Raw genomic sequence first — 15785 nt, forward strand, 5'->3', positions numbered from 1 at the left:
AACTGGACATTGCTGTGGCCTCGTCCTGTAGGGCACCACACCTGTTCTCTGCATTTGATATTCCACCACTCTTTGCTGGTTTTGACCTGCAGCATCTCAACCTTGAATGACAGATTTTTTACCTTGAGGCCAACTGAATTGAACCCTGCCTTTTTCTGTGCCAGAATAACTGGTGTGTCAGAGGCTGGAGAATAGTCAACCAAACTGAGCGTTCTTTTTCGAGTCTCTGGACTGGTTGGAGATGACTGCTTGTGTTATGGAGATTTTCCCTAAGGCATGTGGTCAAGGTCTTTACTTATGCCTTTGTGACTTAGTTGTAGCAGTGATTCCCTGAAGCTCACCAGGCTCTTTAAGTGACAGTGTAAATGGCAGTGAGAGTTTAACTCTCTGACGGTTGTATTTATGTGAGAAAAGCCAAAAGTTAAATCACTACACTTAAAGATTAGTTAACTTTGTAAAATACAAAATGCCGCAATCTAACAAGTAACACACTTTTAAAAAAGAGTTCTCAGAATTCAGTAATGTGTTTCCTAAAATCAGTGGTCGAAGTGAGCTGGAGCGGTCGGGAGCGGTGCTCCTCTACTTTTCTAAATTACCATTTACAGCTCCTATACTTTTATTTTAAAAAGAAACCTTTCCATAATGGTTTTGTTTTAAAATAAAAGTGTGGGAAGAAGTTGAAACTTGCACATTCAGTGCACTGCACTAAACAATCCCTTAAACAGTAGGTGGAAGTGTCTGGGTATGTGTATTGTGTGTGGGAGGGGATGTGATGATGGGGTTTGTGGGGAGTGGGTGCAGGCCAGTAGGGAACATAGTTCCACTACTTCTTTTCGTACACTTAGACCACTGCCTAAAAGGGAAGATACAGTAACAAGTAAGCAACACTCCTTTCCTGCCTCGGCCAGAAAGTTTCATGAGAGACCAAGGGGGTCTAAATGTGTGTATTTGGGGCAGTCTTTGGCAGGAAACGGTTACGGTTTGCAACATTCTCTAAGTAGCAATTTATTGAGTTCCAGTGGAGTTCAAGCCGCAGAAGACCCTTGATGATGAAGGGGCCCAGGAACTGGGCTGTCCGAATGTCTGTAACTGAAAAAAGCACTGTCCTGAGTCAAAGCCTTACCTCTGTCCCTTATTCTACAACTAAAGAGTCTTAATCAAAAGTACATTTCTCTCACCAGGAGAATGACTCCCTTCTCCTGGTGTCTTAAAAAAAGAAGTCTCTTCAGGACTCCAGTCAATACTATGCTTTGGGGGATCTTTTTCGTGGCAGTACTGGAGTTAGTCATACTATTTGTATTGTTAACAATCTTCTTTGTCTCAGTAGAAATAACTGATATAATATTACAATAACAAATAGAAGTGCTGTCAAGGTGGGGTTGATGGAAAGGTGGCAACGGGTTTGAGAGGGTTTGGTTCAGGGTGTTGTGCCGACTCTAACCCAGGTGGTCGCCCCTATGCCCAGGAGGGGAGTCCCTCCCCATGTGATCCTCCTGCATTAAACCACCCCTATCTGGAATATTGGGTAGCGGCCTTACTTCCCTAGCCTCATGAGAAGTGACGACACCTAGTCAGAATCATCACTGTTTCATGGTGTGTTTTGCCGCTTTTCTGCAGTTAACTTGCCCACCAGGCCTCTTCAGCGAACTGCCATTATGAAAGCCTTAGAGAGAGTGCTTTCTACTACTAATCCAGGCCAGTGATAAAAATCTAATCCTGGGGCAAAGACAAGCTTGAATGAAAGCTTCAACCTCAGATAGTTTTACTGCTACCTCATTGTGGGTTATAGGTTAAAAGTGTGAATCAAAAGGTTCGAAATACAATAGGGTCGAGTACATTTGCTCAAACAAAAGGTTCACATTTTTTTTTTCATCCCCTGTTTTTGTGGTAAAAACCACTTTTTTTACCAAAACGAAAACCCCAAAAAAATATATAATTAAAAAAAAAAGTGAACCTTTTGTTTTCGACCAAATGTACTCGGCCCTATTGCATTCGAACCTTTTGTATTCTCACCTTTAACCGGACACCCTCATTGTGCACTATTTGACCAGCATTATGATTATACAAGATATATGGCTATCCAGGATTGGATATCCAATCGGAGTGTGAAGTTTGCAGGTCCTCTGATAGATGGTCTTAGACCTCTCCCATCCAAGGTTTCTGAATATTAGGATGGAGATAAGTCTCAGCCTTTTGATTTAAAAATAAATGGATTGTAACAAGGTGTTAAGCCTGATTTTCTATGCTGTAGCCTGGTGGACAGATGTATAGAAGTCCAACCTATATTGTGAAAGGAACAACTCTGGGAAGCTGTAGCCAAACAAGTTTAGGTAGCGGTGACAGGCGGTCTAGGCTAAGTTCTTCAGAGGAGGTGAGCTTGTAAAGGGTCCACAATGAGGTCACACAATGGGCATCACAAATTACACTTAGACAGGATGTATACAAATACAGTTATTTAATTATTGCCAAATAACACTATAGAAAAATGAATACAAGCAGGTAGACTTATCACACAGTACTATCAAACTAAATACATATATACATTCACTTGGTTCAAATGCACAATACAAATCAGATACTCCTGCAACGGAATGGATAGACAAGTATTATACACAAAAAGTCCATAGAGATGATCCGTAGCAAAAATCGTCCAGCGCCAAGTTGCCCGGGGCCTTGTGCCTAATAGTTCAGGATACAGTTCCACAGAATTTAGGATGCAGGAAAAAATGCAGGTAGGCTCTCTGGGGTCCAGTGAAGGGTTCTTCGAGTTAGGGTTCAATGTAGATTAATGCCCAAAATTAGCCCCAACAGTCAAGTCCTGCAACGGCAAGCATTGGCAAAGCCAATAGTGTTAGAAATTGGATTATTATAAGCCCATTGGCTTATAATGGGAGTAAAGTGGTAGGTTAAAAGCTCAGTAACTCACCCCCTTACTCCGAATCTTCCCCAGACTTGGTGGAACAAAGGAAGGGTGTCCTAAATTGCTTTTCCTACCGAAATCCGCGGTCCTCGATTTCCAGGGGTTGCAGGTTCGAGCTCCACTCCGGTTGGTGTCTTTTTTTTTAACTTACATTTTATTGGCATTTTGCAATAACATTAACAATAGCAATTGGTACCGCCTCATGGCAGACCACTGCAACTATAACTGCACCCTCCCTCCCCCTACCCTCCCTCCTTCAATCAAGCTCGCAATCTGAGGAATCCGGGTCGTCGGAAAAATCAGAACTTGTCTTTAGGCTATGTGTTGCTTAGTGTTCACCGTTGTCTCTTCTGGTGTTTGGGTCTTTGCATACTGGTGTTTTTTACATGGGTACTTCCTAGTTCCCCCTGTGCTGGATTGTCTCTCCTCTCCCTCCGTGTCCCCTCCTGCCTCTCCCCTCCACCCTGGTCCCCACTGCCGGCTCCCCGTCTCCCGTTTCTGTCCAGGAGTGTTTTTCAGGTTTCAATGTACTTCCCGTCCCCATGATTGCCTCACTCCATCCCAGGCTGTTCGAAAAGTGCCCGGGATATTGTTGACCATCGGCATCAGTTTATCCATAAGGAACATGCATTTCAGTTTGGTCTGCCATTCTTTTTTACTTGGGTTGCCAGACTCTTCCATTTTTGTGTCAAGGCACCCGCCCCGCCCTTAGCATTAGTTTCCCACATCCTGGGGTATCTGTACATATCCGAGTCCCTTGGTGGGAGTCCAAGCAACATGTTAGTGGGTTGTGTGCGAGTAGTTCCCCTGTGACCTCCTCCATCCATCCCCTCAAGGCCCTCCAGTATCTTTGTATCTGCGGGCAATGCCACCACATGTGGCTCCTTGAACCCACTTGGCTGCATCCCCTCGGACACTTCAGGGAGCCCCCACAAACATCTTTGATAACTTTAGCGGATCCCGTGCCAACCCTGTAAGACTATGAAATTGTGTTCCATGTCCGCCGTAAATAAGTTTCCATTGAAAGCTATTTTATAGACCTTCTTCCACACTTCCTCAGTGAGGACCTCCCCTGCCAGATCATTCCAACAATGACGGAACCCTCTCCTCTCTGTGAGATCATTGGTGTTTAGGATTTAGTATAATTTAGACACCATGCCACTCCTCGAGTCAATTGAGTCCAATGTCTTCTCAAACGGGGTTAGCGTTCTCGTAAACCTTTGCTCCCATTTTTGGTCACATAAAATGCCCTTGAACCAGAGATATTCAAATATGGAGATCATACCCGGGCCCAGTGCCTCAAACACTTCCTCATATGACAGGAACGCGCCTTCCCTGAACAGTCGGCCCACCCTCTCCATGCCCTTGTCCGACCATTACTGCACCTTCTTGAATGCCTTGTTTCCCGGTCCGATTACCGGGCCCCACAGGGATACCAGTGGGGAGGGCCATGACGTGAGATGATCAGTGGGCTTCCCCTCCCTCCAGATGGACCAGAGTACCCCTAGGGTCGGTTGGGGAATAGTTTACTCAGGATGTCTATTTGTGGAGCCCAGAGAAGATCCGCACCTTGAGAGGATGTGTGTCCATGTCCTCTAGGTAGGTCCAATATGTGTTTGTACTATCCTTCATGTGCTCAAGGAGTACCCATAGGTGGGCTGCCCAGTAGTAAAGACGGAAGTCTGGTAAACCAAAGCCCACTTCCACCCGCGGGAGAGTGAGGGTTGTTCTCTTCGTCCTCAGTTTTCCCCTGCCAATTAAAGGCCTGGACTGCTTTCTGGAACTCGTCAAAGGTCTGGTCTGGGACCTTCGAGGGGAGGGCCTTGAAGGGATAGAGCAATCTCGGCAGGATATTCATCTTCACTGCTGTCATGCTTCAGTACCATGGCAAAATCATGTTACCCTACTGCCTCATGTCTGTCTTGACCTCCGCCACTATAGGGCCGTAGTTGGCCGATGTCATTTTTTCGTGAGGTCCCCAGTAAGATGAATGCCCAGGTAGCGGATCAAGGTCTTCTCTACGGAAATCCCCAAGACCATATTTAATGGGTCTAGTACTGGGTCCAGAGCCCTGATGGGGAGCAGCATGGATTTTGCTTTAATTTTCAGCACCGAAAATTTCCCAAAGGATTCTATTAATTAAAGTAGGGGGGTGGGGTGATTGGTGGGACCGCACCAAATATCCCAGGATGTCGTCCGCAAACGAGAGCTTTAATTCTACCTCATCCCTCTGTGTACCCCTAATCCCCGGGTGTGTTCTCACGGCTATGGCAAAGGGTTCCATTGTAAGGGAATATATTAATGGGGAAAGTGGGCACCCTTGTCTTGTTCCCCTCGAGAGTTTAAACTGAGCCGAAAGCTCTCCGTTCACCTGGACCTTTGCTGTGGGGGACCTATATAACGCTGCTATCCACTTTCTCATATGTCCTCCAAATCCCATCTTTCGGAGGAGTAGCATCATCGCCATTCGACTCTGTGGAACACTTTCTCTGAGTCTATTAATAGCAAGCTCGCGTCGAGGTCTGACATTTGTGCATAGTGGATCAAATCTATTGTTTTCCAGATGTTATCCGAGCCTTGTCGTCCCCTTATAAACCCTAACTGATCTCCGTGAACTAGTGTCGGCATAATTCCCTCCATCCTTTTACTGAGTACGTTCGCCAGGATTTTAACATCCGTATTCAGTAAGGATATAGGCCTGTAGGAGGAACATTCAGTGGGGTCTTTCCCTTCCTTAGGTATGACCACTATGATTGCCCCAATCATTTTTTCGGGTAGGATGTCACCCTTTAGGACCGCATTGAATACCTTAGTTAGGTGAGGGGCTAGTGTGGAGCGAAACATGTTATAGAATTTCACAGAAAATCTGTCTTCTCCTGGCGAGGTGCCTCCTTTCATTCCCTTGATTGCCAGATGTATCTCCTCTTCCATTATTGGGGCTTTTGTATGCTCGGTTACCCCTCTCACCATACCTGGGATTGGGATTGAATCGAGGAAATTATATACATGGGCATCCTCATCCTTCAAATTCTGTCTCATAGAATTTCTCATAGTACCTCCGGAAGGCTAATCCAATACTCTGGGTATCGTAACTTAATGTCCCAGACTCAGTTTTCGTTGCTCTCACATTCTAGCACCTCGTAGCACCTTTTCTGGGCCTCTCTAAGTTTCCACGCCAAAACTTTATCTGCTCAGTCCCCCTTTCATAATATTTTTGTTGAAGGTTGGTGTCTTTTGCTGGTGCAAGGACTCTCGGTTAAAAAATTCAAAAATTCTCGATGCAGCACCCCTCTCAGGACTGGACTCGGGTCAAGTAAGCAGGTTTCAGGCGGTGCACGCCGTGCACAGCGATCCAACAGGACTCAGTAGCCGTGGTCGGACTTTCCAGTCTATCTCAGGCCCCCCTTTGTGCTAGGACACGGGAATTTCACAAGAGGGAGCCTTGCAGTGTCAGCTGGTGGTCCACTAAGTTTCAGGCCTAAACTTGGTGCAGTGACGAAGTTAGCACGGTAGCCCAATAACGGAACTGGTCAGCCACAGGGACGGTTCCAGGGCATTTCTGAAGGCGGTTTTTGTGCTGGGCTCCGAGCAGACGTTGGGAATGGATGGTCCCTCCACTCCAAGGGTCGTAGCACCTTTGCACGGCTACTGAAGATCACAAACAAGACAGGACTCTACCAGGGCTACAGCAGAAGTTGGTTGCCAGACCTCCTTCAGTCAGGTTTCAGGTTTCTTCGCGGGTCTCACAGCTTGACAGGATACTTGGCTCCTTCAGGTTTCTCCAGGATCTCTGAAGAAGGGGTACAGGGGTCCTCTTCTTATCCTAAAAGCCAGGTAGGAGCTGAAACTCCTGCTAGCCAATAGGACTAGCCCACACACACACACACACACCCCAGCAGTGTTCCAATCAGGACCACTGGCGGGAACATTCATGATTACGACTCAGACACACAGAAACCAGAATGTGGATTGGATTCAGACTGACTCAGCCCACATTCAGCCTGCAAACACACATAGCCCTCCAGTAGCGCGCCAAAAGCTGCTGCTTTTCTGGGCACTGGAAGTCCTTATAAGGATCTTCCTGGCCTCTGAGGCCAGGAAGAAGGCTAAACAACAAGATGGAAAAAGAACAGGCGAAATATCTTGTGGCACGGCCATGTTTGACCAGTAGCCACAGTCAGTAGCCAAACGCAGTAAAGCCAAAAATGAAATTCCCCAAAAAGTGGGGGAAAGTCACTGCTGCCGACAGCCCATCTTTTAAGGACATCTAGAGTAACCAAAAATCCTCTGAGTGTTAGTCTAAGGCAAAACAAAAATGCACCCCATTGCACTGCAGTGTAAGCTGCTTTGTGCAATGATAAAAAGTTACCACAAGTGATACAAAAGTAACCACAAGTAGCAACACAGTAACACGACTAAGGGAAACGCTGTTTCCCAGTACTGATTGCCTGGAGGACATATCAGTTTACCCATAACATATGAGCAAAGGCCAGTGCAGTAAAGCTTAAGGCTTTACTGTACTGCAAAAAGTACAGGTCAGATTAAAAAATAAAAGCCAAAAGGTTTAGCGGTTCCATAAAGATGGAAGGAAAGGTGCAGTAAAGAGAATCTTTCCTAACACCCTCCGCCCCAAGACTAAGGGACAGGGGGACCGCTCTGCCCCTGGATGGGTCATCTGTTCCATTCGGTTATCCCTGTTGGACAACCCATCAACATTTGGGATCTGGCCTATGCCCAATAGTGAAGTTCAAGGCCTGCAGATTCAAGAACCACCTGAGCCACTTTGGATTCTCTCCCTTAACATCTATCAACCACTTCAAGGTTTGAGGGGGAGCATACACAGTAAAGTGGGTTCCATGGAGGTAGGACCTCAACTTCGTAAGGCACCATACAATGGAAAAACAACTCTTCTCCAGCTGGGGCCAACTGAGTTCTCCACTCCTAAGCTGGTAGCTGAATAGACATATAGGGTGTTGCTCACCTTTGTCATTAAGCTGTGAAAGTCTTCAAACTATCCCAGTGTCATAGGCATCTGTCTGCACTAAGAAAGGTCTCTCCAGTCAGGTGCCCTTAAACCAGGGGCCTGTCCTAGGGATTCTTTCAGGCCAGTGAAGGCCTTCTCACACTCAGGCGTCCATAAGAACTCTTTAGGTCCCCTATGTGTAGTGAGGGCAGTCAGAGGGACAGCTATATTTCTATTGGCTGCCACTTTGCTCCTGTATTTCCCAGTGAGGCCCAGTAAAGTCCTCACTTGGGCTTGGGTAGTGGGGGTTGTCCAGTTCTGTGCCTGATGTACTTCACTGACAGGAGGTTGCATCTTGTCCCCACATACTCCAACTTCATGCATGAGGAAGGCCCATGGCTCCTGTTCAGTTTGACACTTGGCTTTCTTCCTGAACAAGTTGGCCTAATGAAGGTCCTGACACACAGTCTCTTGAGTCACACCCAGTCCCTTCGAAGTGGGGGTTCCAGACATGTATTGCTGAGATCCATTTTCCCATTAAGAAGAGTGGCTAAGCTAAGTTGACAGGTGTCAGTTGCAGCCACCAATCCAGAAGACCATACACTCAAGTAAGGCTCTGAAAAGGTTGAAACTGCTGTCTCCTCCTCAGCACAGACTGACAGGGGTATGTTGCCATACCCTGCAGATAGCTCAAAACAGCTACTGTACTTTTCAGTACAGAGCTGAGATCCACTAAGGCGTTACCTCTTAGTGAAGAGTCTGCTTCTGTCTTGGGGACAGAACACAGAGTTCTAGTGTCCGTACAGAATCCAAAACTGGCTTTACCGGTATATCCCTCCAGTTCCTCAGAACTGAACTCTTGACAGCTAGAATGCTCATACACTCTTTGTTCCAACACTTTGTTCCAACACAGGGTGGATCTCACACCAACTGTCAAAGCTTTCTCTTGGTTCTGGGCCACCACAATACCCAAACATGGTGGGTTCACTTATTCCCAGAATTCAGTCTGGGTGATACCAGCCTGTTATAAAGGGTGTCTGTGACATCAAGGGAGGAGATTGCCTCAACAAACTCTCCAGCTCACCTTGTTGATGTGGGGTCAGGCGAGGAGACACTAGGCCATCCACACTGAAGCCATTACAAGGGCTGCTTTGACACAGGGTAGAGAGGCAGATTTATATGGCTCCCACTCTATGGCCATAAGCAGGGCTCCAATTGTATCCTTCAAGATAAAATCCTCCATACTATTCCCAGGAAACTGTATGGCAATCTGTCTAGTTCACAAACCCTTGAGAATAGTGTACCTTGCCAAGCTGTGAAACATGGCAAGGCCCAGACCACTGACAGGCAGTCAGGAATTTACAGAACAGGCTTGACCGGAGAAGGTCCCACCTCCATCTATAGGGCTCACTGAGAGCTCCAATCAAACTCCTCAGAGATCTGACAGATCTCTCAGACCATTCTGTGGATGACAGCTCAGTGACACTTGACAGGTCACTTCACCATCCCTCCACTGGGTTTGATCACTAATGAGCACAGCAGAGGCGCTATCACTGTAGCTGTCATTCAGTATGGTGTCAATGGCTGACTTGGCAGTCATTCCCTGTGGGTTGATACAAGGGCATATTGGATTATGATCAGTAATCACCACTTGCAACCTATTGCCTGAGGTCTTCAGAGTCAAAGGGCTAATACAATTAGGCCATGTCTCTGGTAACGATGAGCTCACTCCTAAAAATGAACTCTGGAGTAATTGAATTCTTTCCTCACTGCTGTCAACCTGATGACAGAGAGTGAGACTCCCACATTGGTTTTCCTCTGGGACCTCCATCGTGGGCCAGCAGGAATGTGTGTTAGACCACACATGTGATATGCTGACACTAGGATGCATCACCAGGGGAATGTCTCACACGAACTGTAGGAGGAAGAGTCTCACAATCTGCGTAACCTTCAACCTATCAAGGTTTGCCCTGGGGGTATACTTTGCAGTGACCCACCTTCCTGTTGAACTTTTGGCTTCACTGGAGGAGAATCCTCCCATTGGAAGCAGGCCTTTCTCCATAGGCCTAACCATGATGGTTTCCTTTTCTGTTGGCCCATACTTCTTGGTCTCCTAGGACTCTCCTCTACCTGTATATTAGGCAGCTGAGGGGGCCCTTAGGACTCAAGGTTTTCTGGGGGGTCCCTTTTCCAAACTAGGAATGTTGACACTTCCAACTACCTCAACATCAGTTGTAGGTAAGGCAGGGGGAATATTCTCCTTCTCTCTGACTCTGACACAACTGGCCATGGTTTTCCCCTTGGCCTAGACTTTCTCTTAGACTTGGCTAACACAGCCTGATTTTAAGACATAGGGGGTCATTACGAGGTTGGAGGTAAGGGGTTAACGGCGCCGGTAAAGGTGCCAGTGCCGTTAACCCCTTACCTCTGAATTACGAGGTCTTTTAGCGGATCCTGCTAAGGGCGGCTGTTTTTCCCAGGCGCCCTTAGTGGGAGCTGCTAAAGAACCAGCATGCTAATAACGGGCCCGTTATTAGCATGCTCCCCATTCCCATTGAGCCTTATGGGGGCTCAAATGGGAACGGGTTCCCTGAATGGGGAAATACCGGGTCCTCCAAGGTTGGAATGGCCCGGTAATTCCCCATTCGGGGGACCCGGATCCCGGTATGCGAAAAGGGGATAGCCATGGTGCTAATAGCACCAGGGCTACCTCCAACCTTGGAATGAGGCCCATAGTGCTTGAAGGGTCTGGTGAGGGCCTATCAGGACCTAAGTCTTGAAGACTCAACTCACCCACCACCCTTCTAGGAACCACTCTCCTTACATTGACAGATGCTCTGACCATTTCTCTATTCGCAGCTTGAATGACAGGTGCTACTGGAACATTAATAGAGGGCCTTCCAGCCAACTGAGTATCCCCCACAGGAACTCTGGCAAGAACCTGTGGGTTTACCATGAATGAAGCTACTTCAGTAGGACTGGGCCCAGTGTTCCGAACAGTAGAGGTAGTTACACCTACTACCTGAACACTATCCTCAACAGAATTTTCACTATGCAATAGGACTGGGATGGGAGACAATGCTCCAGCACTGCTAGTTTCCAAGGAATCTAGGCTAACTTCAGACTCTTCCTCTGAGGCAATATAGTCTAAAGTGACGGACACCTCTGCCATCTCTTCTTCCTCATACTGAGAGACGGTCAGACTGCCAGAGTGGACCCCCAAGATCTTACCCTTACATTTGGGGTCTACCTTCCTGTGCTCACTTGCTGCAGAAGTGTAACAAGATCCACTGGAACTTGACACATAGGGAGGCTTAATGTAACCACGTACCTGCTTGGGAGGGTTAGTCCCACTACCCTGACCTGATTCTGATGACTTCCTCTTATTATACTTTTTGTGGGCCTTCTTGGACATAGTTTTATCAGTATCCCCACCCTCTTTCTCTTTCTGCTTCTTTCCCTCGTCCTGCTTACCTGAAGCAAGCTTGTCCTTATGGGACACTCTTTGTGAAACCCGTAAGTCTGCAGCAATGGCTAGCCTATTTGGATTTAACTCCTTTGAGTCAGCAAAATGCTGCTTAAGCTCTGGGGAACAAGAGGCAAAAATATGTTCAAGCTTGACCAAATTGATTATACCTTCAAAGGTGATTAGCCTTCTATTCAGCCACTCAAGTTCTTCAAGGAATCGGCAACACAACTTACATAGGTCATATATTCTCTCTTTGTGTATTCTCTAAACCGCCTCAAGTATTGGACAGGAGTTTTTCCAAACTTGATGATCAGAGATTCCTTCAGTTTTACAAAGTCTAATCGATCAGCCTCTGACATTTCCATATTGGCACTGCAGCCAGAATGGGGCAGTCTGCTGATCAACCATGCAATCCTGTCAGCATCACTCACTCCTTGTACCTCACATGCATATTCAAAAGTTACAAGCCAGTCAATTATATCATTCCTCACCTCATACATGCTCAGGAGGTCTTTAGGAAACCTAGGATGTGAAGAGGACCCAGAACCATCTCCAGATTCTCTGGAAGAACCTTGTGAAGCCCGAATCTTGGCAAGCCCCAGCTGGTGATCCCTATCTTTCTGCCTCTAAACCCCCTCAATTTCCAATTTGGCCATAGCAAACTCAAGCTCTTTCTCCTTGAGCCTGAGGGTGTCTATTTTCAAATTAATCAATGCCTCAGCTTGTGAGGAGGCCTCAACCAGAGGTCCAGGGGGTGCACTTTCTCCCTCCTCATCCACAACACCTGCCACTATAGAGACAGTAATGACATTCCTGTTGCTGGGTCCAGCCCCAGCTCCACTATCAAGACCATTTGTTAAGTTAAGCACAACTTTGTTTCTTTCAAAATCCAGAATTTTTACAATTAGCTCCGCTTTTGTGCCAGAGACTGTCAAGCCTGTCTCAACACACAAGGTTCTCAAGTGATCGTCTTTTGAGGCACTCAAAGTGGTGAAAGTAATTGTTTCCATGATAGTATAGTGTATTGTGTAAGTATAATCTGGTCACACCACCAGTGATCTACAGTGTGGTACCCAATACAGTTCCTTTTCACAAAACACCCAGATGTTATGTGGAGAGGGTCATCCCACCGCTGTACACCAATTTGTTAGGACTGATTTTCTATACTGTGGCCTGGCAGTCTAGGCTTAATTCTTCAGGGGATCGGGGGGGGGGGGCTTGTAAAGGGTCCACAATGAGGTCACACAATGGGCATCAAAAATTACACTTAGACAGATGTATAAACATAGTTATTTTAATTATGGCCAAAACACACTATAGAAAAATTAATTCAAGCAGGTAGACTTAACACACAATACTATCAAACTAAATACATATATACATTCACTTGGTTCAAATGCACAATACAAATCAGATACTCCTGCAAAGGAATGGATAGACAAGTATTATACACAAAAAGGTCCACAGAGATGATCCGTAGCTAAAATTGTCCAGCCCTAAATTGCCTGAGGCCTTGTGCCCAATAGTTCAGGATACAGTTCCACAGAATTTATGATGCAGGAAAAAAAATGCAGGAAGGGTCTCTGGGGTCCAGTAAAGTGTTCTTAGAGTTAGGGTTCAATGTATACTAATGCCCAACATTAGCCCCAACAGTCAGAAGTCTTGCAAAGGCAAGCATAGGCAACGCCAATAGTGTTAGAAATTGGATTATTATAAGCCCATTGACTTATAATGGGAGTATATAAAAGCTCAGCAACTTACCCCCTTACTCCAAATCTTCCCCAGACTTGGTAGAACAAAGGATGGGTGTCCTACGTTGCTATTCCAGCAGAAATCTGTGGTCCTTGATTCCCAGGGGTTGCCGGTTCGAGCCCCACTCTGGTTGGTGTCTTTTGCTGGTCGAAACTCGATGCAGTGACCAAGTTAGCACAGTAGCCCAAAAACAAAGCTGGTCAGCTACAGGCTGGTGCCAGGGCATTTCTGAAGGCGGTTTTTGTGCTGGGCACCGAGCAGACGTCGGGAATGGATGGTCCCTCCACACCAAGGGTTGTAACACCTTTGCAGGGCTACTGAAGATCACGAGCAAGACAGGACTCAACTAGGCTGCAGCAGATGTTGGTTTCCAGGCCTCCATCGGTTAGGTTTCAGGTTTCTTTGCGGGTCTCACAGCTGGACAAGAATACTTGGCTCCTTCAGGTTTCTACACGATCTCTAAAGAATGGGTGCAGGGATCCTCTTCTTATCCTAAAACCAGGTAGGACCTGAAACTCCCGCTAGCTAATAGAAGGACTAGCCCACACACACCGCCCAGCAGTGGTCCAATCAGGACCACTGGCGGAACATTCATGCATACCACACAGAAACCAGAATGTGGATTGGAGTCAGACTGACCAAGCCCACATCCTGCCTGCAAACACACATAGCCTTCCAGTAGCCCGCCAAAAGCTGCTGCTTTCCCGGTCACTGGAAGTCCTTACAAGGATCCTCCTGGCCTCTGAGGCCAGGAAGAAGGCTAAACAACAAGATGGAAAAAGAACAGGCGAAAACTCTCGTGGCACGGCCATGTTTGACCAGTAGCCACTGTCAGTAGCCAAACACGGTAAACGCGGTAGGGCTAAAATAAAATTCTCCAAAAAGTGGGGAAAAGTCACTGCTGCCACCAGCCCATCTTTTGAGCACACGTAGGGTAACCAAAAATCCTCTGAGTGTTAGTCTAGGGCAAAACAAAAATGCACCCCATTGTACTGCAGTGTAAGCTGCTTTTTGCAATGATAAAATGTTACCCCAAGTGATACAAAAATAACCACAAGTAGCAGCAAAGTAACACGACTAAGGGAAACACTGTTTCTGAGTACTGATAGCCTGAAGGACATTTCAATTTACCCATAACATATGAGCAAAGGCTAGTGCAGTGACGCTTAAGGCTTCACTGTACTGCAAAAAGTACAGGTCAGATTTTAAAAAAAGCAAAAATGTTTAGGGGTTCCCTAAAGATGGAAGGAAAGGTGCAGTAAAGGGAATCTTTGCTAATTCACGGCTTTTTGAGCAGCTTAAACACAAAGCTGTTATAACAGTGTAGGTTTTTCTAACAGTGTAAAGACTAAAACATTGTTGGCACTTATATGGTATTATGTAAAAGTGAATCTGATGCTATCGTCTTCGTAGATGTTAATCAATGAACTGATTGAAAAAGAATTAAGTTGTTGTGAGACAAACCTAGAGAAATTGAAGGTAAATTAATCAATTTGATGATCTGATAAATTGGAAGTTATACGAAGCCAATTATTTATTGAAAAAGTTATGTTGATGCAATTATTTTTACAAATGTGAAAGAATTCATTCAAAATTAATTTCTATAAAAAATATAAAAGGATTAAGTAACAAGCTAGTGAAAACAATTTGTGTACAGGTGAAAGAAAGTCCTAATTCAATAAAACTTGGCGCAAATGGGCCATTCTTGAAATGTTGTAATTTATATTTAGAGAACATATGCAGGTATAGTGTTCATGATTTTGCCTGAATGCAGCAGAGGGATTAAAAGTTATCACTAATCAAACAATCCTTTATTTAAAATATTGGTGCAACCTAGGATAAGTGCACAGGCTCCTGTGTTATTTGAAGTGACTGCATTCTTAATCACTTGAAACAGTTTTGAATTGTGCTAATTCATGCCGCCCCCATTTCATCTTCCTCGTTTAAGCCTAAAGCAACGAAAGGCTGAGCCAAAGGTATCCTTAGATAGTTATAGGATCATCTAAACTTATCAGTAGCTGAGTTTTGTTTCTGTGAAAGCTCTGGTACATGGCATTGACCACTTCTGTCAGAACAGTGACTTCCTCGTACCACTTTTAAATAAAATCATCACTACTCAACACAAGGCTTTTGGAGCAGCTTAAACACAAAGCTGTTCTAACAGTGTAGGTTTTTCTAACAGTGTAAAGACTAAAACATTGTTGCCAGTTATATGGTATTATAATTTAAAAGTTAATCTGATGCTATGGTCTTCGTAAAAGTTATTCAATGAACTGATTGAAAATGAATTAAGTTGTTGTGAGACAAACCTAGAGAAATTGAAGGTAAAGTAATCAATTTGATGATCCGAGAAATTGGAAGTTATACGAAGCAAATTGTTGATTGAAAAAGTTATGTTGATGCAATCATTTTTACAAATGTGAAAGAATTCATTCAAAATTAATTTCTATAAAAATTATAAAAGGATTAAGTCACAAGCTAGTGAAAACAATATGTGTACAGGTGAAATAAAGTCCTAATTCAATAAAACTTGGTGCAAATGGGCCATTCTTGAAATGTAATTTATATTTAGAGAACACATGCAGGTGAAGTGTTCATGGTTTTGCCTAAATGCATCAGAGGGATTAAAAGATCTCACTAATCAAACAATCCTTTATTTAAAATATTGGTGCAACTAGGAT

The 15785-nt window shown here is 45.3% G+C and overlaps 1 protein-coding gene across 2 annotated transcripts in view; it reads left to right on the forward strand.

Annotated features, from left to right (window-relative positions):
* Nucleotides 1-15785, forward strand: part of LOC138514114 (resistance to inhibitors of cholinesterase protein 3-like) — an 819949-nt gene that overhangs the window by 803361 nt on the left and 803 nt on the right. The window lies entirely within an intron of this gene.

The sequence above is a fragment of the Ambystoma mexicanum genome, chromosome 12 (genome assembly GCF_040938575.1).
Source record: "Ambystoma mexicanum isolate Mex_15411 chromosome 12, UKY_AmexF1_1, whole genome shotgun sequence".
Taxonomy (NCBI): Eukaryota; Metazoa; Chordata; class Amphibia; order Caudata; family Ambystomatidae; genus Ambystoma; species Ambystoma mexicanum.